The sequence below is a fragment of the Ixodes scapularis genome, unplaced genomic scaffold, assembly GCF_016920785.2.
Source record: "Ixodes scapularis isolate PalLabHiFi unplaced genomic scaffold, ASM1692078v2 PGA_scaffold2__306_contigs__length_199485367, whole genome shotgun sequence".
Classification (NCBI taxonomy): domain Eukaryota; kingdom Metazoa; phylum Arthropoda; class Arachnida; order Ixodida; family Ixodidae; genus Ixodes; species Ixodes scapularis.
The window spans coordinates 87815402-87842504 of NW_024609857.1; the positions used below are offsets into that span (position 1 = coordinate 87815402).

General features: G+C 42.1%; 1 pseudogene; it reads right to left on the reverse strand.

Moving 5' to 3' along the window:
• Positions 1 to 3743: 3743 nt before the first annotated feature.
• On the reverse strand, positions 3744 to 13518 carry LOC120836828 (annotated as a pseudogene).
• Positions 13519 to 27103: the final 13585 nt, after the last annotated feature.

Genomic DNA, 27103 nt, shown 5'->3' on the forward strand with positions numbered 1-27103 from the left:
AGCGAAAATAAAAAAAAAACTGGTACACGTCAGCCAGAAGTAAGAAATCGTCTTCTCTAAAGGCGACCCCGCCTGTTTACTTTCGAAGCTTAGTTATGATATTAGAATTAAAGCTCTTCGACATCCTTCAGGAGAGCACAACTCACGCCTGTCCAGGACCGGGCAGAGCCAACTACATGATATTGTCTTGTCTGGGACTACAAGGATAGACTAGTTTCTGCAAAAGTACAGCCTTTCATGGGGATCCGGCCAGCTTACTGAAAGCCTTTAAAAAGTAACGGCTGGTTCTCGTTTTCAATAATTGCCGATTATAACCTTATAGTCAGTCACACCGGCCACGTCAGTTGCATCGCCAATTTAATAAAGGATAAGATTATCAATCACCTTTTGTGGTATCTGGATAATACAAACGCACTTCGACAAAGCGACATTTTCTTCGTGTCTACAACGAACGAAGACTTAATTTTCTTAAATATATAAACTTGCTTTTACAGCACTCATGCTTACTAAATATATTTTCGTTTTATAACGTTTGCTTTTATTCGTAAATTAACGTTTATATACACCAGGCAATTGAATGCGATAAGACGAACTTCAACAGAGGTATGAAATGCACTTGCTCTCCCATTGACATCAATAAGAAACAAAATCGGCAGTAATGGAAAGTCCTGAGGCACGCGGCTATTGACTGGAAGAAATGCCAACGTTTAGAATAATGTGAATCATCTTAATTGTGATTTAAATCAGCACTGAAATGCTGGACCACTAGAATTTTTAGCATGTTTGCAGATATCATCTACATTGCTCTGCATGCGAGAAATCTTAATTTATTTGCACGCTCAGCGCTAAGACCCACCTCTGTTAATCGGCCATTTCGTCAGAAACACGCCGTTTAGTATTCCACGCTGCAGCCGTGAACTCAAGTATCCTGCGATTGCCAACCGCATGACTTTAAGAAAAGGCCGTAGTTCTTAACATTTTAGTAAAAAAAACAAACCGAGACTGAGGCATTGACAGACGACGTCAAGGAAAAGAAGGAGAACGTCTCAAACACAACTAAGCCATTGTTGAGAACAGAACCCTTTATATAGGGTTGAAAAAAGAAGGAAAAAAAGGGAAACCTTCTTCACATCACCTCTCTCAACATAAGATACGACACCGCACCTCTAACAATTGGGTCAAACCGACTGACGACACCAAAAAATTATACATGAAAAAAAGAAAAAGAACACGCAGGAAAATTCCAGACTGCACTGGACCCTTCACTAAGGAAGTCAGCTATAAAACTAAAAAAAAAAAAAGAAAACTTTTTAGATCTAACATTACTACTAGAGATTTAGAAAGCACTTCCATTCCGCTTCTAAAGACAAAGAGGGCTTGTCTACTGAATTCCTATGCTTCGTTATCGCGATTGACTCTTTCAGCAGTCACTTGTGGTCGTTTCTTCCCGTTAGATTTGTGGTTGTCGAGTTCCATTAGTGGCATGCTATTCCTACATTCCTGAATATGCTTGGATACCTCGGAAAATGGATATTTGTTTTTGACACATCGCTTAGCTTCGTTTAGTCTATCATTAAGACAACGCTTCGTTTGACCTACATAACACGGGATGAGGACGATTCGTCACATGCGCACTCGTCACAGAACGATTGGTCACAGGACGATGCGTCACATAGGAACATTCGTCACAGGATGACTCGTCATGCGGGCCACTGGTCACATCGATCGGGCAGGGGACGTTAGTAAATCTGAGATTTCAACAACTGCCCACATTCCCTGATGAGGAGTTTCACGACTTCCCACTGTCACATATACCAATGGTTAGGAAAACTAATCTTACAATACACCCCCGCTTTTACTTTCATTATATCACGAGTCTTCGGCAGGTTGATCTCAGTTGCTGGTTTGAACGAGCAATAATCCGACTGACAGCCAAATCAGTTTTTACTTTTGCCTTGCATACACCTATTCGACAAAATCAATAATTATCGGAATTCTATCTGCTGACTGTGTACGAGTACCCCTCGTGCAACATGATGGCTCTACCTTACTCTGTTGCGATTACCTCCATTATTTTGAATGTAGTCCGAGTTCAAAAATAGTCGCTCTTGTATAGCCTCCGCATTCACCGTTCGGGACGGACCCAGGAGCTAAAACGTTTGTTACAAATTCTTTGACCTTGAGAAGCGAAAGACATGCTAGGGTAAGAGGTGACCCACTTTGTTAGGCCGAACCAACATTCAGTGTTCGGGACCGAACCAGGAGCTAAAACATTTGTTACAAATTCTTCGCCTTTCAGAAGCCAAACACATACTGAGATATGAGGTGAGCCTCTTTGTCCGCCCAAACCAAATTGAACAATACAATTTTGGGTGGACGAACTAGTGTGGGACCGGTTGGCCACGTGACAAGTGATCCTACGACGAATGTTCCTGTGTGACGAATCGTCCTGTGATCAATCGTCCTGTGACGAGTGTGCATGTGACGAATGGACCGTATCTCTATAACACAAACCCCAATCACAAGGTATCTTAACGGTAATTTCATTATATTGACAAATTTGCTTCAGCTGTCATGAGATCACATCACTCCTTGAACATCACGTCATGCACAGTATAATGATAGCTCAGACCAAAAATGAAAGGCGACAATTTTCTGTTCCATACTGTAGTTCGCGGACTACAAACGCTGTAAAAGCTAATATTTTACGTGGTGCAGACTCCCTCTATGTGCGTTCTATACAAGGATTTAATTTTTCCATATTGCTTATTTTGATGTGTCGTAATATGTGAATGACAGAGCATGCCAAATATAAATTTTGCTTGATTAAAGCGTTTTGAAAGATATTAAAACAACCCTCTCTCGTAATATGCTTTGTACAATATATATTTTTTTTTTTTTGTGCGGAGAAGGCGTTGGGTGCGGTACATGCGCGGGGTGCGGGCTGTGTTCGAAAATTGCTAGAAATTTTTTTTGTTTATTTCTAAATGAGATTTTCTACCGCGAACTGTGCACCGGATGCTGATTATAGATTAGAAACTACCTACATCTGGCGTTTTGCTGCAATTTCAAAATTTTATTTTAACCAGCCGCTTATCGTAAATGAAATGCCAGCAACTTCAGTAGCAATTTCAGCTTTAAGAGGGAGAGATAAACAGAGGGAGATAAAAGACGGAGTATATTGGAGAGATTAATTCCGGCCTTGACGTTGTCTTACACTGAGAACGCAGAAGAGTGATTGTGTTTGTCAGGTTACGCTACCACGTTAGCTTGAAAGTAAACACACATGTGGCTGCAAAGTATTTTTCATCAGGTAGGTAGCCTATTCTTACCAAAACCAGTCAACACAAAAATGTACAAATGCACACACGAATGATTATTTGAACATTTTTATTAGTCATTGTGCACAACTCAACTTTAGACTTTTTTCCACCATTTTGACAAAATAATCAAGAAAATGTCGAGTAAGAGATTGAAAAAAGTTGTTATTCGTTTAGCTTTCATTAACAAAAACTTACATTTGTGTTACTGTTGCCAAAAAGAAGATAGTGGCGTTAACTTTATTTAAACTACTCCATTTTTGAGGCATTAAAGGATACTCCGTTCGATTTTTCTTACTTATGCCTTTTGACTTAATGTCATTAGCGTCGCTCAAGTCGATATGACCAATCATCACTTGTTTTCTAGTTGAGCGAAGTTGACTTTTAAGGGACATACACATAAAAAAGGTGATGGTGTTTTCGTCAGTATTGGTTCTTGCAGCTGTTGTCTGATATCTGATATTTGTTAGTACCGCAGAGCAGGTCGTAAATGAAATCGCAGCAGGTGGCACTTTTTCCAAGCTGGTCTTCGGGAACGGAGACACTGCATGCATCTTCTGCGTGGTTCAAAGGCATGTGTTAGAAACCCTCCTTGAATCTATTTTAAAGACGTAAACTGCGGTTGTTTTATCCCCTTTAGAAACAAAAGTTGCATTATTCGTGTAATGAGAGTCTTCACTTCCTCTAAATATACGGCGTTACACCCACACTTGTTCGAGAACAAAGCAAACTAGAAACAAATATGTCAGCTTCACATAAACAAAGTTAGTGCAGGCATCAAACTCCATTCACGTCTTTATTCCCATCTGTTCCCCCTCTCTCTGCTGAACAACCTCCTAAAAGTAGTTCATTGGACGAATCAAAATGTGCGCCTTTTATGTTCTGTCGTGAATTGTATTATGGTTGCCCTTTCTTTCACAACACTGTTTTTACATTAGTGATATTGTTCGGGGTAGCAAATCTGTTAAGCTAAAGTATTGTGAATTCTGTTCTCGCTTCCCCCCCTCCCCCACCCTAAATATTTGCAGCAGTGTTTCATAAAATGTTTATGAGTTGCACTGTTTAAATGACAACCATAATTAGTATTTGATGGTTCCTAAGAAATATTCACTTGAGGGATGTCTCAGGCATATGCTACAAATGGGGCCACTGTTGGGGATACAATCGTAAAAAGAACGCTACCTTAGGCAAAACGCTAAAGAGCGAAATCGTCATTTTAGCATAGTTATGTTTGTGAGCGAAAAGGGAGATGTCGCTTCATAAGCGCGCTCTGGTTTGCCGTGATAACGCCCCAACAGTGACGTGGGTGTGATGCCGCGGGAGGTCGTCGCTCTGCTGTTCTTTGAGCCCGCTGCCTGCAGCGATCGTATCCACAATTGTTGTCGCTCTCAGTCCAGAGTAAAGGTTTGTTTGTCTTATCGTTGGAAAACCTACCCGCTATGCGTTTCCGAACCTGTGTTCTCACGTGATTTGACTCGTCGGAGTAACTTGGGTCCAATAGTGTCCGCAGCGAATACGGCAACACACTGTCGGGGTATTTATTTATATATGTGTCTGTTTCCGGTTAGGTGGTGCTTTAATCTGCTTCCATGAAGTGACCGTGTATACGTCTGCCAGGAAACTGCAATACTGGGGTAAATCAAGTCACAAATAGTGCATTATAATTATATTGCGAAGTAATCTTTTACAAAAGTTGTTAATCACGTAGATTTCGAATTACTAGCTAACAGTATGTACTTCAAAAGTTCCTTATTTCGCTACAGGGATGAAATTATTTTGCAATTACTTTCTTCTTCATACTACACCATTCAATGATATTATTGTACTTTTCCGCATCGAGGTGAAGTTGTAAGTTTTTGCCGCGACAGAGAGGGATTTGTATGCTATGTTGTACATACTGACCAACTCAACTCTGTGACGTCACGCCACTGCGGTGGCGCTGCTGTCTGCACTGCGCCTTCGCAGATGCTTCGCCTCACTCGAATCTGATTTCTGCGTACGCGCAGTGCCCACTCCCGCTGTGGGCAAGGACGCGGGCTTGCGTGTAAACAGTGTATTGATCAATACGGAACCCTACCTTCACCATATATTGGGATTTCGATTCACCTATTTTCAACTGGCGTAATAGGAAGATGAGTTTATAGCATCATTAATGACAGTTACTTTATAAACCCTTAAACAAAAGGCTCAAGGTACACCTAAGCACTTCTTATGAGTTGTGAATGCAAAAGCATGCGTGCCGTTCTTCCGCTCCCGTGTTTTTGTGTGCGGCGTATTTGCGACGGCCGTGCGAGAACTCTCCGAGCTCTTCCCGCAGCTCTGACCTTGGACGCTTCGTGTTACAGGCGCGCTCGCAGCACGGATACGCAGCGCCGTGTTTCGGCTTTCGCTGAAACTGACCTGCGCAGCGACCAATGAGAGCCTCGTCGACGCTTGCCAGCCAATGGGACCGAGGGCGAAATTAATCATCTTTACTCCACGCCTTTGGAATCAAGGAAGCTAGGTGCCGTTGTCTCGGCTTTCTCGAGGTTTCATAGCTGGGAGCTGGCTTCACTTGGAGAAAGGATTTAAGGTGCCGTTTGGCGCGTTTCATACTGATGACGGCTCGCTCCGTGGGAGAGTTAATGCATCCGCATTAATAATGAAGTTATTAGTCTTCTTTTCCTTCTCAGTGGGTAAAAGTTAAGCTGCTTTTACAGTAACGTTTAAATCCCAACACCGAATCGGATCCGCAGGGGTTCTTCGTCACATTCGCGTAAAACTAAACGGAATTTAAACCAATCATGTTTGCAACAACCTCGCAAATGTGGTTCAACCGACAGCGTGAATAAAACGCAAAAGAAATGCAACAATGATTGTCAGCGCTGAAATAGTGAAATACAAGTTCTACCCAATGTGGAACATACGTCCCTGTAAGATATGCAATCGAAACACCGAAATTATTATGTGTGTAATTCCTCTTCATCCTAAGAATAAAGGACTTTGCACTTCTATGTGGCACCTTTTATTTTCCCCTGTGCGTAATGTGGCTCTTAATGTTAATCAGCTGTGCGCAAACGGTCAAGGTTTATGCTTTGTAATTCACACGGGTCGGCAGAAACCCTACCGAAAAACCCAGTACAACTTTTCCCTATCCGGATTAAGGAACTGGAAATCTGCTTTTGTAAACTCGAAATTCAAATTGCAGACAAAGAAATGAATTATAAAAACCTAAAATCCAGATACAATGTAGATAGATTTCCAGTTCCATATTCCAGATAGCAAAAAGTTATACTGGGTTTTTCGGTAGGGAAGGCAGGGAGTCAGGTGCTTAGCGTCTTTATGTGTCTCGATGCTTTTATAAAACAAAGCTAGCGTTACATAATTATAAAAGCAATATTCGTTTAGTGGGATTCATAATTTAAAATTCAAAATTGTTTCAAAATTGCAAAAATTGCCATCATTCAATTAAAGGAATTTCATTTCTTCTGAAATTTGTAAATTACTAATGAACAAAATTCACCAGTCACAGGAGTGTACGAAATTGATATGAGAAGTAGTCCTTGCCACTTTTTATCGAGTAGCGTTTCACTTCATAGTGGAATGAGGGTGCATAGCTGCAAAGAGATGGTCGCTGCTGTTTCCGTGGCTTTCAAAAGCGCATGAAGTGGTTGTGTGCTTTCCATTGTCGTCCATAGTGTAGAAGGTTACGCACAGACTGTACCACGAAGCGTCGTGTGTTGCACGGTGCTCAGCTTAGCTGACATTTGTTTAAAGAGATTACTACAGCCGGTCTGGCCTATGCCGGGATTGCGAAAACTAATTAATTTGTATGGCTTCTTGTTTTTATTAGCGCAATTGAAGTGACTAAAGCGATACAAAAAATCGTTTCTGTATGGATATTTTTGTACTGATTTGCTCACTTACCAACGCAGTATTTCAGGTAACAGATTTTTGAAAGTTTCGCTTTCTGCCTACTGAATACTCTTGCTGTATGTCGAGTCGTCCAAGTGGCGCCGCGGTGTGGTCCCTTAGGAACAATGCCGCGGCGGCACCTGTTTTGCGCACGCCTTTTAGAATGCATATAAAATATTGATTCAAAAGCACAACCCCGTTTTGCGTGATGCTGTGTACGTTTTGTCTGTCGTCGAGCGGCTCGGGACGTTCAGTATGACAAATTCACTCAGCTGGCCCGCACACTAACTCGTCTCACATAAGGGCTTAAATACAGAGCGTGTAATTTTATTTTGAACTTATTTATTAAAAATAGTCATAAAAGGGACACAAGTCGGTTTGTCTAGGTGAATCATACGGTCAGGGGTACATAATCTAAGGGCTGATCATTACAAGTTTCATATTTACCTAAGATTTGTTCAGTAAAATAAATAATAAAAATAAACCAATGGTTAGAAGCACAAACTTGCTGCGCCTCATCAAAACCAGTAAACAAAACGTTCTAATGGTTTAGTGCAAATAAGAAGCGCAGATGTGTGCCTAACTAATTACATGTCGTGCAACGTACAAAAAGCTAGTGGTGCAAACCACACTGATAAAACATGCTCCGCGTTTTTGCACCGCGAGCCTTGTGCCTGTTGCACGAGTTGTAACTTGAACGCACCTCCGCGCTTCTTTCTTAAGTTTGCTGATTTCTTGGTTTGCGATGACGCTCACCAAGTTTTAATTAGAAAGATAAGGTCATTTCCATTAATTTAAATTGTTAATTTACAAGCAATTTCTAATTATCACTATTAATATGACCCATGGCATCTCTCCCCCCCCCCCCCCGTAAAATGACCCCCTAGCCAAATAACTCACGTGCAGAGACCGAAGTAGTGTACTTTTTACGGTATATTTTAAAGTAATAGGTTGGAATTAAAATATAAGCCTGTACATAAAGATTGATTCGCATATTCCATGCAGCGCAGATACTGAAAGCAAACCCATACATTAAAAAGTTGTCGTACCATTGACGTAGATGTTCCTGGTGACTGCGCATGTTTTCACATCCAGAAAAGAGATGTACAGAGGAAGCGTGATATTTTCTGCAATATACGGGTTGAGAAGAGCTTATTTTATATTCACCATATACATTGTTTTTGTTTTCTTTTTTTAGCTCAAAGTATTGTTCTCAACAAAGCCGTGAAAGCTACACTTATGCGGTTTTGCAGACGAGTTATACGGCCACGGGGACATAGGATGGGTGCTAATCGCAATGATCAGTCGGCTAATTAAATAAAACTTGTTGGTTAACTTTTAATGAGTAAAAATGGTCATAAATTTTTAATTAGAACTTTACTGAGCGTCATCAAAAAACAGAAAATCAGTTTTCAGGCAGGTATTTAGTGCGTGAGAAGCGCAGCTGTGCTTTTAGGTTACCACTGGTCTAGCATGAGCAAGGCGACCGGTGCGACAAGGCGGCCGAGTGATTTCTCTGTCTCTTATCGTAGCCCCAACTTTGTAACTGTTGCACCAGTGGTATACATAGCGCACTACTGCGCTTCCCACGCGCTCAAGCTATACATAAAATCTATTATATTATTGGTTTCGGATGACGGTCAAGTTTCTAACAGGAACCATATGTCTAATATTACTAATTTGAATGTTAATTAAAAATTACTTAATTAGCCGACTGATCGTTACGATTAGTCGCATGTAGTATGTCCCCTTGGCCGTATAGCTCAGCTTCACAAACCGCATAAATGTAGCTTCCACGGCTTTTTCTAAACATATCTGAAAAGATTAAACAAGAAAAGCCTGTATATTAGGCGAGCCGAAAGCAAAACACTTACTCAGAAATAAAATGCATCTTTTATGGTAGATCTTCTTCTAAATGTAAGCATAGTTCAGATACGGCCGACGAAAATCACTTATATTAATGCATGCTAGATGTTCTGCTAACGCTAGTATTGTATAACAGAATAAAGCAGACAGCAACCACATTAAACCCAATCCCCAGTAATGCTGTTAAAGGTTAAACGGTTGACAGGCACTGTGCTCTTTCTATCCTCCTATCAGAGCAAGCAATTTCGTGTCCTTGCTCTGATGCCCTTCCCGATGCACGATACACTTTTCATTTTTTGTGCGCCTTAAATAACATGCTCAAAAGGACTCATTTCGGTTGACCTACTTTCAGTGAGGGTGCATTGCGCGACCCTCTTAAAACAAAAATGTAATCGGCGTTTTTGTTTTAATTTTGTGTATTGGCAGGCACCAGACTCTAACCCTCATGTGAGTGCACCCAACGAAAATATTCCACCTTAAAAAAGTCAACAAGAACGTTCCCATTCCAAGAAGAAGAAAAAAAAAACAAAAAAGAAAACGACAATCGCGTATTGGAGGTTGCAGTTTCGCGCTGTGTACACTCGATCCCACGATTAACTTGAAGTACTATCGCAGCCGACGCTGCAGTTCAAGGGAGCGAATCAAGATGAGCGAAAGGTGCATAACCACGGCTTTCGTTGTCTTTATAGGGTTGCTATCATGAGCTAAACCAATCACACAGACCAAAAAAGCGCAGCGATATCCTTTTGCCGCTTCTTGCTTGGCTCCAGCGGATCCAAACGTCGGCTGTTCTCGGACTTGAGAGAGAAGCTGAAGCGGTTCTGAATTTGAGTAAAAACACTCAAATCGTCTTCGTTTGTCAATTTGGTGCACGGAGGTTGCAGCAAATCATTTTCAGAGTAGCGCTGACGTCACGCTCCTTCCGAAGACCGCTACTTCATTACCACAGTTTTCGGAATCTCCACTCTCTCGCATCTTCAGCGCCAATAAAATCTATGTCCAAATCCTTTTGCTTTGTTCAAAAAAGGTCAGAAGAAGAAGTGACGACTGGTGTCGGTGCGGAGGAATATGCCTGGTAAGCTTGCAATTTCACGCGTTGCCCATACGAGTGACCCGCGCTTAGCGGCCGAAAGATCTCGGTATAAGGCAGCAACTTGTCGGAGGTTTTTCGTGCATTCTCGCGTTTAGTTATATCTTCGTAAAAAACAAGCCTGATATCCAGATTCACGGGATAAAAATACTCTAGAATTCATCTCAAACACTTTTTTTTTTACAAGAGCCTATTAAGCTTCCATGTAAAGTAAAGAGAGTCCGAGCATTGGGAATTGCAAGCACGGCGCCCCGACGGGTGCCACATGAGTGCAAGCACGCGCAGCTTGCTCCTAAACATAGCTTTGGCAAGCTTGAAATTGCACGGGCTTGTCCGGACGCGCCGAGCCATGGTGGCGGCCAGTGGCCTTGCTTGCAGTCGACTATATTATAGGAATACACAGAAGCACCTTGGTTGTTTTGTGCTTCAAGTTTCAACTTTCAGTGGCGTAGACACTGGCGCTAACCGAACCTCGCGGACACATTAAAATAACTCTGATGTACTTGGTTTTACTCAAAAACTACCTAGAGGTTCATAATCGGCGAATACTCACGGCCGTCGGGATGAATGGTTACCACATTCTTGGCAGTATATCCTTCAGTGGACCCTAGCGTCACCCGCTCCTTACTAAAGAAAAGCCAGGTATATTGAAACATGAATGAAATAATGAAATGATAATCATCCGTAGAGTGAAACACGAAAGTTGTAGTTTTTACAAACGTGAGCGTTTTTCCATTAAAAATAACGTCTTTCGCCTTTCAATTTGGATATGGCAAGGTTCATATTCATTACAGTGTAATGAATATGAAATGAAATGAAATATTTTAATATTCATTCATAATAATGACTTGGTGGTAATTGTTGACTTTACATTCCTGACAAAAGTTGTAGTCCGTTAATTGCGTAATGCTGACGTCAGCTAAATTTCAGTATTGTTTCATAATCCCAAAGTAGAACTTTCATTAACTAGTCAGTTGCTTCGTATCAGCTGATGTTTTAGTTGAAATATTCCTTACTCGTTACAAGCATTTAATTTCATTTATTTAGAAACAGAATAGTAATATAAAGGATATTGTACGGAATCGCTTTTCCCACCCAAGCATGAACGTCGTCGCCATTTCGAATGTGCTTAATGATTGGGTTTTGGGTGCGCATACTATTTTTGAAAACTATCGTGAGAGCTAAACACCCAAAATATAACTTCCATTGCTCTCGCGATGCACGAGAAATTTGGAAAGACAGGGTATCATTGGCGCGTGTCAATCCCACCCCCCTTCGTTCCCCTCTGTATTGTGGGGATTGGATTTGAGTGCGGAATCCCCTTACTATGTTAGAGTGAATCTTGACAAAAAAAAAACAATTATACCCCAATCCTTTAAAAGAACACACAACATCAATGACACCCTCATTTTCTTTTTCTGGTCTCAGGCGAAGGGACATTATTCACATGAATTGGGAATTAACGATGACTCAAACAATAAATCGGGTATACTTTGTTCGCTCCTCTGCAAACTGCTCACTTGAAGATTATAAGCCACAGGGTGAGTTGGGGCAAGGACAAAGTTTGTGTTGTGTAGATTCCTCGAAAAATAAAACGAGGAACCGTAACTCGTTACACAGACAGAAAGTAAATGAATCACGTCACCTCTTACTTGTCTCCACAGCAAACTAAATTTATTTCTTTGTCGCAAAAAAAGCTATTCAGCCGCAAGGAGCGTGCCACTCACACTTTGCTACTTATTCGCGTGTTAGAGAGATCAACGCAACACAGGATTGACTTACGCTGTATTGTTTTTTCCGTACTGAGCGAAGGTTCGATATTGTCCTTCCTTTTCCGACTTCAAATAATTGTGCTTTAAACACTTGGATGTTCCAAATGCCGGGTCCTTCTCATAGTTTCTGTACAGCACGTACCAGGTCTGAGATAGCGGGAACGCCTGTACGCGTAGGTGGCCGTTTCAATAACAAAACCTTGATTCAGTACTCGGAACAAATAACCTTCCTGCTGTAGGCTCGTTAGGACAATATTTCACTGTATTGCTTGTATAAAACTTAGAAAATAGGTGGTACATGTCAAGATAAAAAAAGCTTTCGCCGAATACACGTTAATGTACAACGTGTTTGATTCTTAATCCGAGCAGAGTTAGTACTAAAAGAAAACACTCCCTGAAAGTTTCATCAATGCGGTTTATGCAGGTGAGTTATACGACAAGGGGGGCATAGCACAGAGGGCCAATGCTTTCGATAGATAAGCCAAACTCATTTCTAGATGTTCTTAATTAAATTCTAAATTGGCGGAAATAAACATATGGTTCTTATTAAAAACATGCTGAGCGTCATCTAAAATCCCTAAATAAAGATTCGAACAGCTTGAAGTACGTGGGAAGCGCGTTGGTGCACCGTAGTCACTTTGCGCGCAACAGGCGTCAAGCTGGCGCTGGGAAAACATGGATTATCAGATTATCCTCCAAGTCTTTCTGCCACTGGCATCGCGCCCTGTTTGGTGCCACCCCCCCCCCCCCCCCCCCCCCCCTGCTATTCCCACGTGCCTCAAATAGTTCTAGCGTTGATTAATTTGGTGGTTTTAGAAGACGCTCCGCAAGTTTCTAATTGTAACCTTATGTTCATTTCAACAGATGAAGAAGTTAATTAAACATTTAAGTTAATTATCCCAGTTATCGTGAGGGTTAGCCATCTATATTATGTCCCCCTGGTAACATAACGTACCTGCACAAACAGCATTAGCCTACCTTTCACAGATGTTTTGAAATAAAGCAGGTGGTATTAAAATCAAGTGCTTCATATTTCTTACAGGAATATACTTCAAGTTGTCAACATCTTAGTCATCTTACCGCACCCTAAACACATTAACTGCTAGAACTTTTCTTTGATAAAGGTGACTTCAACTCAGTTTACAGCGTCAATTTAGGAATACAAAAAAACAGGCTGAAGTTGACCGAGTTGGTACATAATGCAAAAGTAAACGGTCAGCTAGAACGATAAAAACAAAACACAGACAGTTGATAGTCAGAGGTGTGCATGTCTCTCTTTCTACATGCCTGTGTTTTGTCCCTACTGTTCTAGCTGACCGTTTTCATTTGCATTTGGAATGCGCTTAGTGCAACAAGTAACTATGTGCTCATGGGCGAAGTAAGTTTCTTTACAAATATTTTAATGACTATTCACTTCAATTAATTTCCTATTAACCAGCGAGCAACTGCGTGTACCTCCACATACCTTTGATGCGTCTTGGTAAATTTGGAGCTTAGGATTAAGCTCCGGGTAATTCGGCGTTGCGCTACATCCCAGAAGAATCTGGAGGGCGGTCAAAGTAAAGACAGGCGACATTGTAATACCCCTTAAAACGCTGCGAAGTGTATAACGCCATGGGGCGGCGGTGGTGCTCTTTTTATAGCTAATGTCTAAAGGGAACTTGTAATTGAATTTTGTTTGATGCGCACCTGGAGTTTTTTGTCGTGCGTTTCCGGTCGCAATGAAAACAACTCGATATATTAAAATGACAGCCACCAGGCATATTATTCATATTGGTAACATTACTCCGAAAGCTGTTCCCCTATGTCTCTGTGAACGATATAAATATATATATTAAAAAATAAAAAAAGCGTAGCTTGTACAACAACCCGCATGGGAGCCGGTAAACTTGGGACTCACGCTGCTAGAGGATTACAACTTTTGTGTTTGCCTCCGGCTTCGCTAAGAAAGGACTGATGGACAAGCTTTTTCTTTAAATGCATTAGTAAATCAAGATAACGTTGCTAGGACAATTTCAGTTAGTTACCTAGAGACCAACCGATAAATTTGAATTACATGTCGAGCGACTGGTCAGCAAACGCTTCTGGCTTGGCGGTATTTCTTGGTGTGCTTCTGCCTCTCTCTAAATTCTGTTTTCTAATCCGCCATTAAAATTGCTCTCTGCTGGTGATGGTACAGCGCTAGTCGCGATTTATGTACAGCTCCCAGTATTTTGACAAAAATGTAATTGAGCGTCGTGCGCCCAATGATTGCAAATCACTTCTGCGAAAACTACTTACCCCACAGGAAAATACGTATATCCTGTAGTAGTTTATGCGAAGGGCACAATAAGAAAAATTTTTCGCGTTGATTATAATTGGGTCATTGTCAACATCAGTAATGCATTTTTATTATTAAAACGCCACCCCCAATCCCAAACTTTTTTAAGTCCGTCCGTGCATTCTCCGCATACGTTAGGGGGGAAATAGACACCAAATGGCAAAGTTGGTGTCACATTACATATATGTCAATCTAGTTTGCTCCTAAATTTAGCAAAAAACAGACGTCTTGTTACCTAATCCTAATATCAAATTCCCCTCTAAATTTAGCGGGAAAATCAGTATCACATGACCTATGTGATGTTTCACCTATATTTACTGGGGAAGTTGACATCACATGGGGGGGATTTATGGACCATTGCAGTTTCCCCGCTAGATTTAACGGCAGAAATTGATGTTACGTGAGCTGATACCATGTGACCTATACAGCAATTTGGTTTTTCCGCTAAATTTAGCTGGGTAATATACGTCACGCGACATACAATTCCCTTTCCCTATCCCACACTTTCCTTCCCATGTTTGATCTCCCCATTCATCCCTTCTGCGTCCAAGGCCCTCTTGCACGAACATTCACCGCTTCGAAGCTCCAGGCTGACAGAATTGCACCGCGATTTATACACGTCGAACTCTACTTTTTGCAGAAGATCTTGGTACCGTCTGACTGCATGCTGGCCTGTGCAATTCAGTCCCTCCTGAGTTCCTACCGAAGTATTTTTTGGAACAAGGCACCTCAGCTGTAGGTGTGAAATGTGCTAAATCACCTGTAAACAGGACTTAGGTATGTACTTAGATGGCGGGCCTCACCGCCCTTTTTCCCCAGTATTTTTTTGCTTTCCGATCAATTAAGAAATAATACGACATTAGCTGGCGTGTAAACAAGCTTAATAAGCCGGCGGGAGCGAGGGGTTTTACCGTTCTCTACCGTCACACAATATCGCCAACCCGTGGAAAAGCCAAGGAGAAACATAAAACAGGGAAACAAACTTCGCATTGAAAATAACCCTTCAGCCCTTCAAACCCCTTGAGCCCAAGATAGCCTTCGGCACTTCAAACCATTTTGGCCTTTTAACTCTTCAGAACCTTCAGACCCTTCAGCCCTTGCGACCCCCACAGCCTTCAACCGTAGACGCCCAACTGACTCTAAACTATAAACCAAAATCTACGTTCTTTAAAAGGCCGCTCGTATTTTATTTTATCTATTGAGTTTTACAATAAGAAATGCAATAAAATCCAACGTATATTTAAACATGGGCGCACACAGCTGTAGACAGAACGCTGTTAAAAAATACACAAATCTACGAATAAAAGCAAATAAAACATGTCCCGTCTTTTAGCATTACATCCATTGAACTGTGTTGGTCACAAACAGGAACTGTACCATAAAACAACGAAGAAAAGCTGAACTGAACATGTCCCGTTTTTCGGCATTACACCCAATGTATTGTTTTCGTTCACAAACAGGAACTGTGCCGTAGAAACACAAATTGGTTATCTTTTTATAATGAGTGTCGATTTTCTCCATACTACAAAGCAGCCAAAGCGCGCCAAAAAGTCTTCATTTATATTAAACTTTATTAAACCGCGAGAGCACGTCTCTACGCGAACCGCAGCATGCAGCTTGCGGAGGACGACAGCCCCAACATCACGCCACTGAAGCGAGTCGAACCAGCTCTTGTGCCGCTCGTTTGAGAACGCATTCAGTACGGCGTGCTCCGGCTTCAAGTCTTCAGCCGCTGTTTTTGAAAAGTAGTATGCATTCAATCCACCACTTGCATGAGACCGCACTGTGCATATGCACATCTCATCTGCAGAGTTCGAGCCCCACCCCTGCCCGTTTCGATCTGGATGAGCATCGTACCGGCGTGCGGTCGTGTATCACTACTGCGTGATGCACGTTAAAGACCCCAGGCTAGCGGTTGTACTGCACTGGCTAAATTTCTCATCTACAGCTGGGAAACTCGTCGCCCCTGTGAGGCAGACCAAGTTCTAGGCTGTATAAACACACACACAACCCAATTTTTCATCTGCAGAGCGAACTCGCGCGCTCGCTCTGCAGGACAACAGCTGCCCTTGGGCTCCGTAGAATTGCCTTTTTCGCCATCTTACGCTCACTAACACCCACATGCTGGATACAAGTTAAGCGGCTACGCCAATACGTTTTTCGGAGCCTCCACCACAATTTGTAGTTCCATTTAGAACTTTGACGCCCCCCACTCCTCCCCCCCTAACCAATCCTAACCTAACCTAACCTAACAGCAGGGGCCCCGAGCGCAGTAACTGAGCAAGGAACGTTTTCGCCAGGGAGGGGAGGAGTGGAGTGGAGTGGACTAAAGTGGTTGTAACGTTCATAGCTTTGGGTGCGAGGGCGGGGGGGTTCAAGATGCATGTCTATATTCGCTTCGTTCGATTTACCTGCAGCTCCTGCACCGTTGCACAAAAGCGTTGGGCGGGGTACTCCCGGTCGTGTATGAATGCACACACCGGAACTACTCTGCCCTACGCTTTTCTGCACCAGTGCAGGAGCTGCAGGTCAACCAAACGAAGCTATTGTAGGCCTGTTTTCTTTCGGTCAGATGGCGCGAGTGCGTCTTGAGGATGGTTAGCGCATCAGAGACGTGACCAGAAAGCCGGCGCTGTAGCATTAGTTAATGCATGATGTAGAATCCAATGCAAGCATCTCTCAGCGACTGACTAGGCGTGCTAAGAGTGACTGGAAAAAGAGTAAATAAAACAAAATGTTCACGTGGCGGCCTCAGCGTTCTGCGGAAACGTTCAGCGTGCATTCTTTTCCGCTCATTTGTTTCTATTTTTTTAGCGTTCGCGATCCACTCACAGGAGCATGATGACATACAAAGTAAACCAGACCTAAAAATATTATCTTGTTCTTGCCAGTAGCGCTACTAAATACAGGTTGTCACAAAAGATAATTTACACGGTCTTTTTTACGGCAAAAATAAACTAAGCATCGCAGAACGCTCATTCTCCACCCAAATGTAGCGTTGGAGGTCACAACCAGATGCCAAAGTTTCAGCCCGATCCGATAACTTAATCAAAAGTTATAACTGATTTTCGGAAAATTTCAATGAGAAAATGGCGGCCGACGGAGAAACCAAAAACGGGCAAAAATTTGCTCCATTTTCCCATTGAAATTTTCAGAAAATCACTTATAACTTTTGATTAAGTTATCGGATCGGGCTGAAACATTGGGATCTGGTTGCTCTGTCTGCTTGTGACTTCTAGCTCCACCTTTATGCGGAGAATGAGCGTTCGCCGGTGGCTAGTTTATTTTTGCGGTAAAAAAGACCGTCTACATTTTTTTTTGCGACCCTGTACTTGAAGGCTACAAGCTTATAAAGTCGGCTTGACTAATTTAGGGTGAGGAGGGTGGTTAAGCCTCATAAGCCTTTCCCATGGCTGCACCACTGCTCAAGGGCGGGTGTCGACATGGTCCTCGCTCCTTTCAAAGACTTGATGATTAAAAGAGCGAACGAGACGAAGGACAAGAGGAGGCGTAGACAGAGAGAGGGCAGATGTTTCTACGTCTCCTCTTGTCGTTTGCCTCGTTCGCGCTGATTGTCATCGCCAATATGCAAAAGTAACTCGCCCAAGTATTCACCCTACTGCAGTGCCTTTCAGAGACGCCCAAACTCCTCATCGGCCTATCAATGAGCTTCAACCCAAGAGACAACCCGTTCACTACCGACCCCAAGTAACCTTCAGGCTGTGCCACGGCTCAATTCAGCGCTCCGGATGTTTTGACTCTCTCTTAGCGTTGACCCAAAGGCACGACAACTCGGTTGGCAATCAGCTCGCCAAACGACGTTTAGTGGAAGGATAGTCGACATGCGATGTCTTGAACCGCGCCACGACGCAAGCATACGGCCAAGTTTTTGCAGGCGATTTAGAGTAGTCAACGCCCGATCATGAAACCATGGCATAGCGCGAGCATACCGCGAAGCATGGTATTAGGATATGAGAAAGCAGTCATGAAGCAGGCATTTGCATTGGAAATCATTCATCACTTGCAAGCACCTCAGGCTTCTTAAACTGTGCAGGCAGATGAGCAGCAGCCTTCGTTAAATCACATATGTAAGCAAATTAAAGTAAGTTGCTCTTCGGTTAAAATGTATGGCGTTGGAATTAAATTGGTTATTACTTGGATTACATTATTAGTGCTTGATTTCAACTAATGACCATTTGAATTAAATTAGAGCACATAAAAATAAAACTCGAAATCGCTCAATTTTTTTTTTTTTTTTTTTTGGCTGGCATTAGGATTGTTGTGGGCGGGAAGACCTTGAAACTAAATGCAGTACCACTGTAAATACCAAGTGCTCGTGCCTGGAGACGCCAATTCACGTGCTCTGCAAGCAAAGCGGAAAAGAAACAAAGCATTGCGAGTGAAATGGTGCTTGTCACAACATTCTTCTTCGTGCGTCTATTGTTTTGGAGCATAACTAAAGAACTAGTCGACAGTTTGTGTCACTGAACCTTTTTCGAGTAACAAGTGCCGTATGGCGGTTTGTCTGCTAACTACAAGGCAGCCGAAGAGGTCCTCGCTCGTCAAAACACATTGACATTGTCGCGTTGTATCGGTTGTCATTGCTTTTTATGCCCCATGCTACCCATACCCCTTATCAAATTTTCAAAATCGACGAAAGACGGAGGAAGATAGGGGCTGACAATGTTCGTCGTGCGGGATGGTGCCCTATGGAAATGGAGGCAGCGAGAAGCAAGGCAAAGGGAGAGGATGTTTTTCTCTCTTAAAAAATACACCACGCATCGCTGGATGCTTAGATTCCGCCCACATGCCCATATGTAAAGCTAGTGGTGGAAACCAATTGCAAAAGTTTTGGATTGAACCCTTACGTTTCTTAAAGGAACTCATAAGTAATGTTCTAAACATTTCAATACGAAAATTATGTTCATTGCTGGGTATTGACGTCCCTTCGTCTTAATGTAGCCATAGGCTTCTTCGGCAGTAATCGTTGTATTGAAAATTTACGAAAATCGCTTATAAATATTAAAAGGTAACAACGAACAAACGTCGAATAGAAATAAATGACATGGCAACTTACGGAGACTAAATACGAGCACTGCCAAAATAATACTATAATGGGATGCAGCGATCCAACCTAAACCAATATTAAAAAGTCTACCACAAGCTTCTCAGCCAGGACATTCAGCTGATTTGTTGTTTGTCAAGCAACCTGGCACCCAAACGTCATAGTAGTATTCCCTTTGTACGTTCCTAATCTAGTTCCGCTTAGGTTACTCTTAAGTGCCGCATAAGGCTGGCGTTCCAGTAACTTTTACTGAACCGATGCAAATGGTCGGCAGATTATACAGGTTTATTTGGAACGCAAATTAATATCGGACTCTATTCCACTTATGGGGTGACTTGCGGAGAAGCCGAGATTTCTTCTAAAAGTAAAGGCTTCCCGCCTTTACTTTTAGAAGAAATCTCGGCTTCTCCGCAAGACACCCCATAAGTGGAATAGAGTCCGATATTAATTTGCGTTCCAAATAAACCTGTATAATCTGCCGACCATTTGCATCGGTTCAGTAAAAGTTACTCGAACGCCAGCCTTATGCGGCACTTAAGAGGTAGCGGATGAAGTCGAGATTTCTGAAATTATAAATACAGGAGGGAAGCTCAAGCCAAAAATATCTACTGGTCTCAAAGGCATTCTCAGTTTTATTCGAAAAGGTTGTTGTAGCGTATCCGCATCCGTTGTAAGATATATTTTTGATTTTCCTTTAAGGTCAAAGACATTTCCTGCCGCATGGAAAGCCGCTGCTTTGTAGCTGTCTTAAATCGGGAGGCCGAACGGATGAAAACATTCATTGTAGGCCTGTGTCATTGATGTCTACCCGTTGGAAAGTTTTTGAAATGGTTGTTTGTACACGACTGCATTGCTTTTCTGATCACAAAATTGACCCTGCCCAGTATGGTTCGTAAAGGGCAGATCGGTAGAAACAAACCTTTGCCAGTTTGGGCAGTTTTCCGCTCCAAACCATATAAAACAAAGAGTAGTTGGTGTAACTTATATAGACATGACGTAAACTTTCGATATGGGCAATCATGAATTGCCTTTAGTCAACATGTCTAATTATGGCGTAAGGGAGAGGCACAATTGTTTAGAAGTTATTTGTCGGGGCGCGCAAATTTCGCACGCATTCAAGGAGTCATGTCTTCCCCATACGTCACTAATTCTAATGTGCCTCGGGAATCAAATCTTAGTCCCCTTTTATTCATATTTTTTTCCAACTTTCGTCTCGACTGTACAAAGTTTTCTCAGATGTCGCGGTATTCTGACGAGGTAAAAATATTCCACAAAATTGAGACCCCTTGAGATCGCTTGCACTTATAACAAAGTGATATTAATCAGGCCAGCGCCCGGTGCTCAAAACGTTCTCTTAAGTTATATTCAAGAAACACCAACGTCATCACATTTAGCCAAAAATATGTTGTGCATGCATATTCTAACATGCTGAGCTAGTGTAAAATAGAACGAAAATCTGAAATTCGTGATCTCGGTGTGTTATGGGATTCAACCCTTTGAATGGAAGCACATGTCAATGCTCTAGTTACTTCATCATTGATGCTTGGCATGGTGTCCAGAATTACACGAGATTTTAAAAACCCGCGCGCTGCAATAGTACTGAATAACTGTTTAACTGCTACGTCCACTTGAGATTGGAATTCATTGGCTTTGTCAACTATCCATTCATTGGCTTTGTCAACTAAGACATCAACTACGTGGAATTCATTGGCTTTGTCTAGACTAGAGCGCATTGAAGGCGTGCACAGACGCGTTATCCGTTTGATTTACAATCGACACCTCGTTGAAAAGTTTACTATGCTTATAACTGACTACTTTGTAAATTTAAGATGACCACACCTGCTGAGAGAAGAGATGTTCGGGATTTGTTATTTCCGCATAAAATATTTAAGAACGAAGTAGTTTGCCCAAAGCCCGTTTGCTCCAAGCGCTAACCGCGGCTAAAGTTAGCCGCAGTACCTAGGAGAGAAATATTGAAATCACGTGACTGGCTCGGCAGCGATGCGGGGAAACATGCGGTGCCCCGATGATTGATCGCCGCTCGCTTTAAAGTTATGTCGTTGTAGCTGCAATATTGGCCGCGTTAGTAAGCAACGAATGGAGCAGGGCTTTCGCTTTGCCTTACCTTACTTAAATCGCAAAGCACGAGCAATGACCTTGCCGCATTTTTTATATAGTCTTTCGATTCCGGCCATTCCTAAACATAAATCAACGCGATAATTGTCGGCAAGCAATTAAGGCAAAGCCTTTGGAAAGTGGATTGGCTTGACTCAATTGGCCGGGTATTGATAGCACACAAAAGCAGACAGCGTCCCAATAGACCTTTTTTTCTAAATTTCCGAAGCAGCAAGGTGCATTCTACGAGTGTAGTTACACGCATTGCAAGTGCTGGCGTCTGCAGTATTAATTGTTCTAAAGCAAAACGTCTAAAGCAAATTTTTCCTTGCACGCGCGTTCGTCAAAGACTTATTGTGATTATTTAATTCGAATCTTTTATAAGAAGGAGGCCAGCGCGCGCGGAGCGTAGAATTACACTTCCAGCGTTCTTCTCAATATTTTGGGGAATTTAGAAAAAGGTCTATTGGGACGCTGTCTTCTTTTGTGTGCTATCAATACCCGGCCGATTGAGTCAAGGCAACCCACTTTCCAATGTCGTTGCCATGCCTACAATTATCGCGTTTATTTAAGCGTTGGAATGGCCAGAGTCGAAAGACTATCTAAAAAATGCGGTGATGTAATTGCTCATGCTTTGCGATTTAAGTAAGCTAAGGCAAAGCGAAAGCCCCCTGCACCATTCGTTGCTGACTACCTCGCCCGATACATATCAGTTCCAAAGCAAGCGGCCCTCACTCAACGGGGCACCGCCATGTTTCCCGGCATCCCTACGGAGCCCAGTCACGTGATTTCAAAATCCCTCTCCTAGGTACTGCGGCTGACTTCAGCCGCGGTGAGCGCTTCGAGCAAACTGGACCAGGCCTGCTAACCGATATAGGCATTCGCGTACCGTCCCGCTCCTTGAGATACACTGAACGTTTTTAGTGTTTCCACACATTCCAACCTCTCGCGTATCACAATAATTGTGACCTTGTTTAACAGTTTTGCGTAACGTTTGAAAATATGTCTACGATATTAAAACATAGTTGTAGCGAAAATGACATAGGACTCCTACATTTCAATGTTGTCTTTGTGCTTCTTTATTGTAGTGTTCGCACTACTTGTTTCGTTATGAATGTATTAAAGCGTAACACTGGCGAGGCGTTTAGCCGTTGGTGGGAATCTTCAACTCGAGAATAAATAAAATAAATAACTAGATACAATAATTTAGAGCTTTCCACTTCAAGTGCAAACGTTTTCCATTGAATATTACATACGTTTTTGTCGCCGCTATATGGACGAATCTTCGTCATATAATATTAAAATATATAAATATCAATATTAATTGGTTATAGCAGATTTGAGCTGTAGATTCTGTAATTCAACTGATAAATTGGAAATCACACTGCTGAAGCCTTCAAAAATGAAAATGGAATTGAACAAACTGAGAAAGGAAACTCGCCAAACAGACGGCTTAACTGTCGAGAATCCTCAAGTAAATAGCTAACTGGACAAACTGAAGAAAAAAAAATATATATTAGCTCGCCGAACTGGTGGTTGAACCGATCATAATGCTTGTTGAGCCGGTGGAACTGCTGGATGAACTAGTAAGCGGTTTGTGACACCAAACTGCTAATCAAACTGAGGTATGTTAGAAGCCTGATATTTAGAAGAGCACGGGATGTTCGACCTATTTGCGTAGGTGGCCGATTGGTATCTGTCACAAATCTTGACCGACAAAAAGAAAAATTAATCAGTCAACCAGTGTTAAGTGCTGAACTTAGTATGATCCACACGACATGCTGTCATGCTTAAATTGTCATAAATATTATTATTATTGTCACAGCAGGCATCAGCACATAAGCGACAGGTTCCTCTAAGCCGTTATATGGTTGTAAGACTGAACGGGGCAAGTTGGACATGCGGAACAATAGAACCATAATCATTTACACTTACAAGAAATCTTTCAATAAACAGCCCCCAAAACAAAACAAATCACAGCAACAACAAAGCTAACAAACAAAAACATAAACAAAACCTTGCAAAGACTAGCATTTCGCAATTTAACTTTCAAAAATATTTGAACAAAGCCATTTCTTTAAGATTGCGCTGCCAGTATAACTGTATATATCCCCAAGACGAACATTAAATTCATCTGAAACATAAGAACGGCGCAGTCTTTTCCCACATGTAGTCACACATCTCTATACATGAAAGCGAAGAGAAACACGAAGAAATCGTGTAGTCTTACAAAGCGTTTTAAAATTGTCATTCCAAAAATGTCGGAGCACTACTGTTTCCTGAAATAAATGAAGCAATGAAGGCATCTGCATGTAACTAAACAAATTTTTAGTGGATGAGAAAGAAGAATTATATGCAACACTGCGGAAGATTCCTTTCAGAATACTATCAATGTTAACCCGCGAGGAGACTGTGCAAAAGGCATGAATCGTAACTCCGTATCTCAAAACGCTGTAAGGAAATGCAACGGCAATAATTTTTTAACAGTGAAAGGTACAATCACTTTTGTATTATACATAATGCAAGCCACTTTTCTTAGAGTTCAACATACGTGAGCCATCTGTTTATTCCAGGACATATCAAATTCAAAAATGAGTCCCATATATCTAGTGGAGTCTTCCCAGGGCACAGGCGTACAAGAGGAGGTTTTACAAGTTGAACTTTGCAGGCAAAAAGGAACATGAAAAAACCCGGCTTTAAAAGATTTGAAAACAAATAAGTTGGGTTTTTAGGGGGTTAACCTTTATCTGATTAGAATTATACCAATCCATTAGGTGGACAACATTTGATTGCACAATGTTTACAGCTTTGGGAATGTCTACAGGACGTGAAACAAGTAAAGTATCATCCGAATATTAAAATGATCTATATTCATAAATAACAGTTTACAAGTCATTAACATAAATGTTAATAAACAAAGGAAACAACAAAGATCCCTGAGGAACACCGGCTCGTAAAAACTGCAAGGTACTGTTTACTTTGTTTACACAGACGTCCTATGCCCCTCTGTCCAACAGATTCGCTAACTATGAATGGAAACAACCACGGAAACCGAATTTCCATAGCTTTTTTTAGTAAACGTTCGTGGTTTACCGTATGAAACGCTTTACTAACATCTGAGATTACCGCACAAGAGAACATGTTACCTTAAATGCCGAATATATCTCATCAGCCACATCTTCCAAAAGTTGCTGTATACTACTTCCACAAACAAAGCCGCACTACGTGCTAGATAACAGTGAGCACTTCTCAAGTAAAATTATTGAAAATGTAAAAAATGTGTTTCTCAAAATTTGGTCCCAGCACGAGTAGAATCGAGATTGGACGGTAATTTTTTTATATTTTTAGATTGGCCACCCTTAAATATGGGCCTAACAACAGCAGTCTTTAACTGGTCAGGAATTAAGCTGTTCATCCTGAAAACTTAAACATATTCAAAATTACGCTGAAGAATACCGGAATTTATGCCATCTGTGCCAGGCGACCTGGTATGTTTAATGCTGAAGGGCGAAGAGCGCAAGTCATCTTCTTTTATTGGAAAGAGAAAAGCAGAGGTCTCATAATTTTCTATATCAACCTCAGGCTCAAGCGTACATTGTGGGACACTGGTGGGATTTACAAAAAAGAATTGAAACATTCCGTTACATCCGCGAAGTTTTCAGCGAAATTACACTTTATCACGTTGTCCACAGTTCGCCTACAATTCCATCCTCGCAGATATTTAGCAATAGACCAAGTCTCCGCAGAGCTGTCATGCGCCTCTTCAAACTTTCCCTTAAAATGTTGTCGTTTCGCGGAACGAAGTAATACAATAGCACTGTTTCTCACTACGCGGAACTCGGAACGTAATTCGTCCCGGTGCTCGGCAACTATGAGTCCATCGAACGTCTTTTTATTTAATGGCGGCGAGGACGTTCTCAATTAACCAGACACACTGGGGTCTCCGTATTTTTTTTATTGTCACAGTAGGTTTGGATAAGCCGTTGAATGATTTGATAAGCTCTACGAATTTTGCGTGAACATTGAATTCAGAAACTGACTCGCGGAATGACCTCCAGTCGAAGGACGAAATAAGTCGGTCAAGTACATCATTGTCTATGATTTGCATTTTATGTTTATTATCACCATCTATCCTCGTCTCCGTAATCGTCCCAAATCTGCATGCAATAAAACAATGATCGGCTAGATCTTGGGAGATAACTGAAGACATAGCCACATCATTTCGAGCTCCTGCACAAATATGGTCAATTGATAACGAACCTAATTTATCTACTAAAATTTTTTCTGCCGTAGTAGCATTGATGACGCATTCCACGCCTTCACGAGCCAATATGTTGAGATAATCACATACCTCAGATATATCCTGCTTCGCTACCTTGCTTCACAGCAGCCACGTGTGTTTCACAGAGACCACAATACACCCATCCCCATTTTTGATCGAGAAAATCAGAAGGATTTCAAGCCCTTCAGTTTGAATTGGTTCCATCAGTCCTCAGATATATTATACTTTTGGTTAGTACGAAAACGTCCGTATTTACCATCACATTCTTAGTCAAAACTTTAGAGAGGTCCCAATATTTGCTTATGCCTCGTATATTCACATGTTTTGCCAAGAAAAGATGTTGCTTAATATTTAGCCATTTTTTTTAAGGACTCTGAAATACTCGCATTGTTGAAAAAGAGCTGTTATTCCTCTATCGCATGCTTCCAACGTCGTCCACGGTGTTCACTCGAATAAGTGGCGCGCCCTCCTCATTTTTCACGAAACCCTTGCCCCCCTTGACCCAGTCAAATTTAAAGTGTAATTCCTTGGCCTTTTTTCTGGTCACCCAGAAAAGTACTCTGTTTAGACGTGTAAGGTTTTCATTAAAATAAATCTTTGGTAGGTCTTCCGGTTTGTTAAGCGTACGCAGCAAATCACGGCAACCCATCTACGCTTCCCAGACCCTCGCGGATGAAAACCTTATTATTATAGCAGGCACGACGTCGCGCTTTGACGATAGCCTGTGAATAGCAAGAAGGACAGTTTCCGAGAAATGAGGAAGGTTCAATTTCGCTGCGAGCTCGGCAATGACCGTTTATAAATATTCGTCCCTGGTGTGTGGCATTCCGTTGATTTCCCAGTTCGTCAGGCAACTGCGTCGTTCCATGTAATTTACGTCACTACGAATTTGCTGACTCTTGGTTTTTCACAGTAGCGGCTACCCCCGCTAGTTCGACTTTCCCTTTTTCAACGTTCTCCCCATTTTTGTTGATTTGCTGAGTTCCCAGTGATATTTTGTTGTGCGGTCATCTCCTGCCTCTTGGAGTTTTTTAACTGCCTCGTGAAGATTTCGCACGGCAGGCTTCAGTGTTAACAGTGCGTCAATCTTAGCTGGGAGCGTAAGCAGTGTGCCGACACTTGCCCTCATAGGCAATAAAACGTCCAAATTGGCCACTACTGCGCTGAACTGGGTTTCCGAAGGGGAGTCGCCCTCAGGAACTTTAGCCACGCTTGCTGACGCAGGTGCAAAATCAGCAGAACGGCAAGTGCGGCAACGCCATTTCGCTCTTTTCTCAGCACCCACTGTGGTGTAGGTAGACTCTTCGACCCCCCGCAGGACCCCAGGTGGCAAGTGCGCTTACATGCCACACAAACCATGTATTTGCCATCAGGCGAAA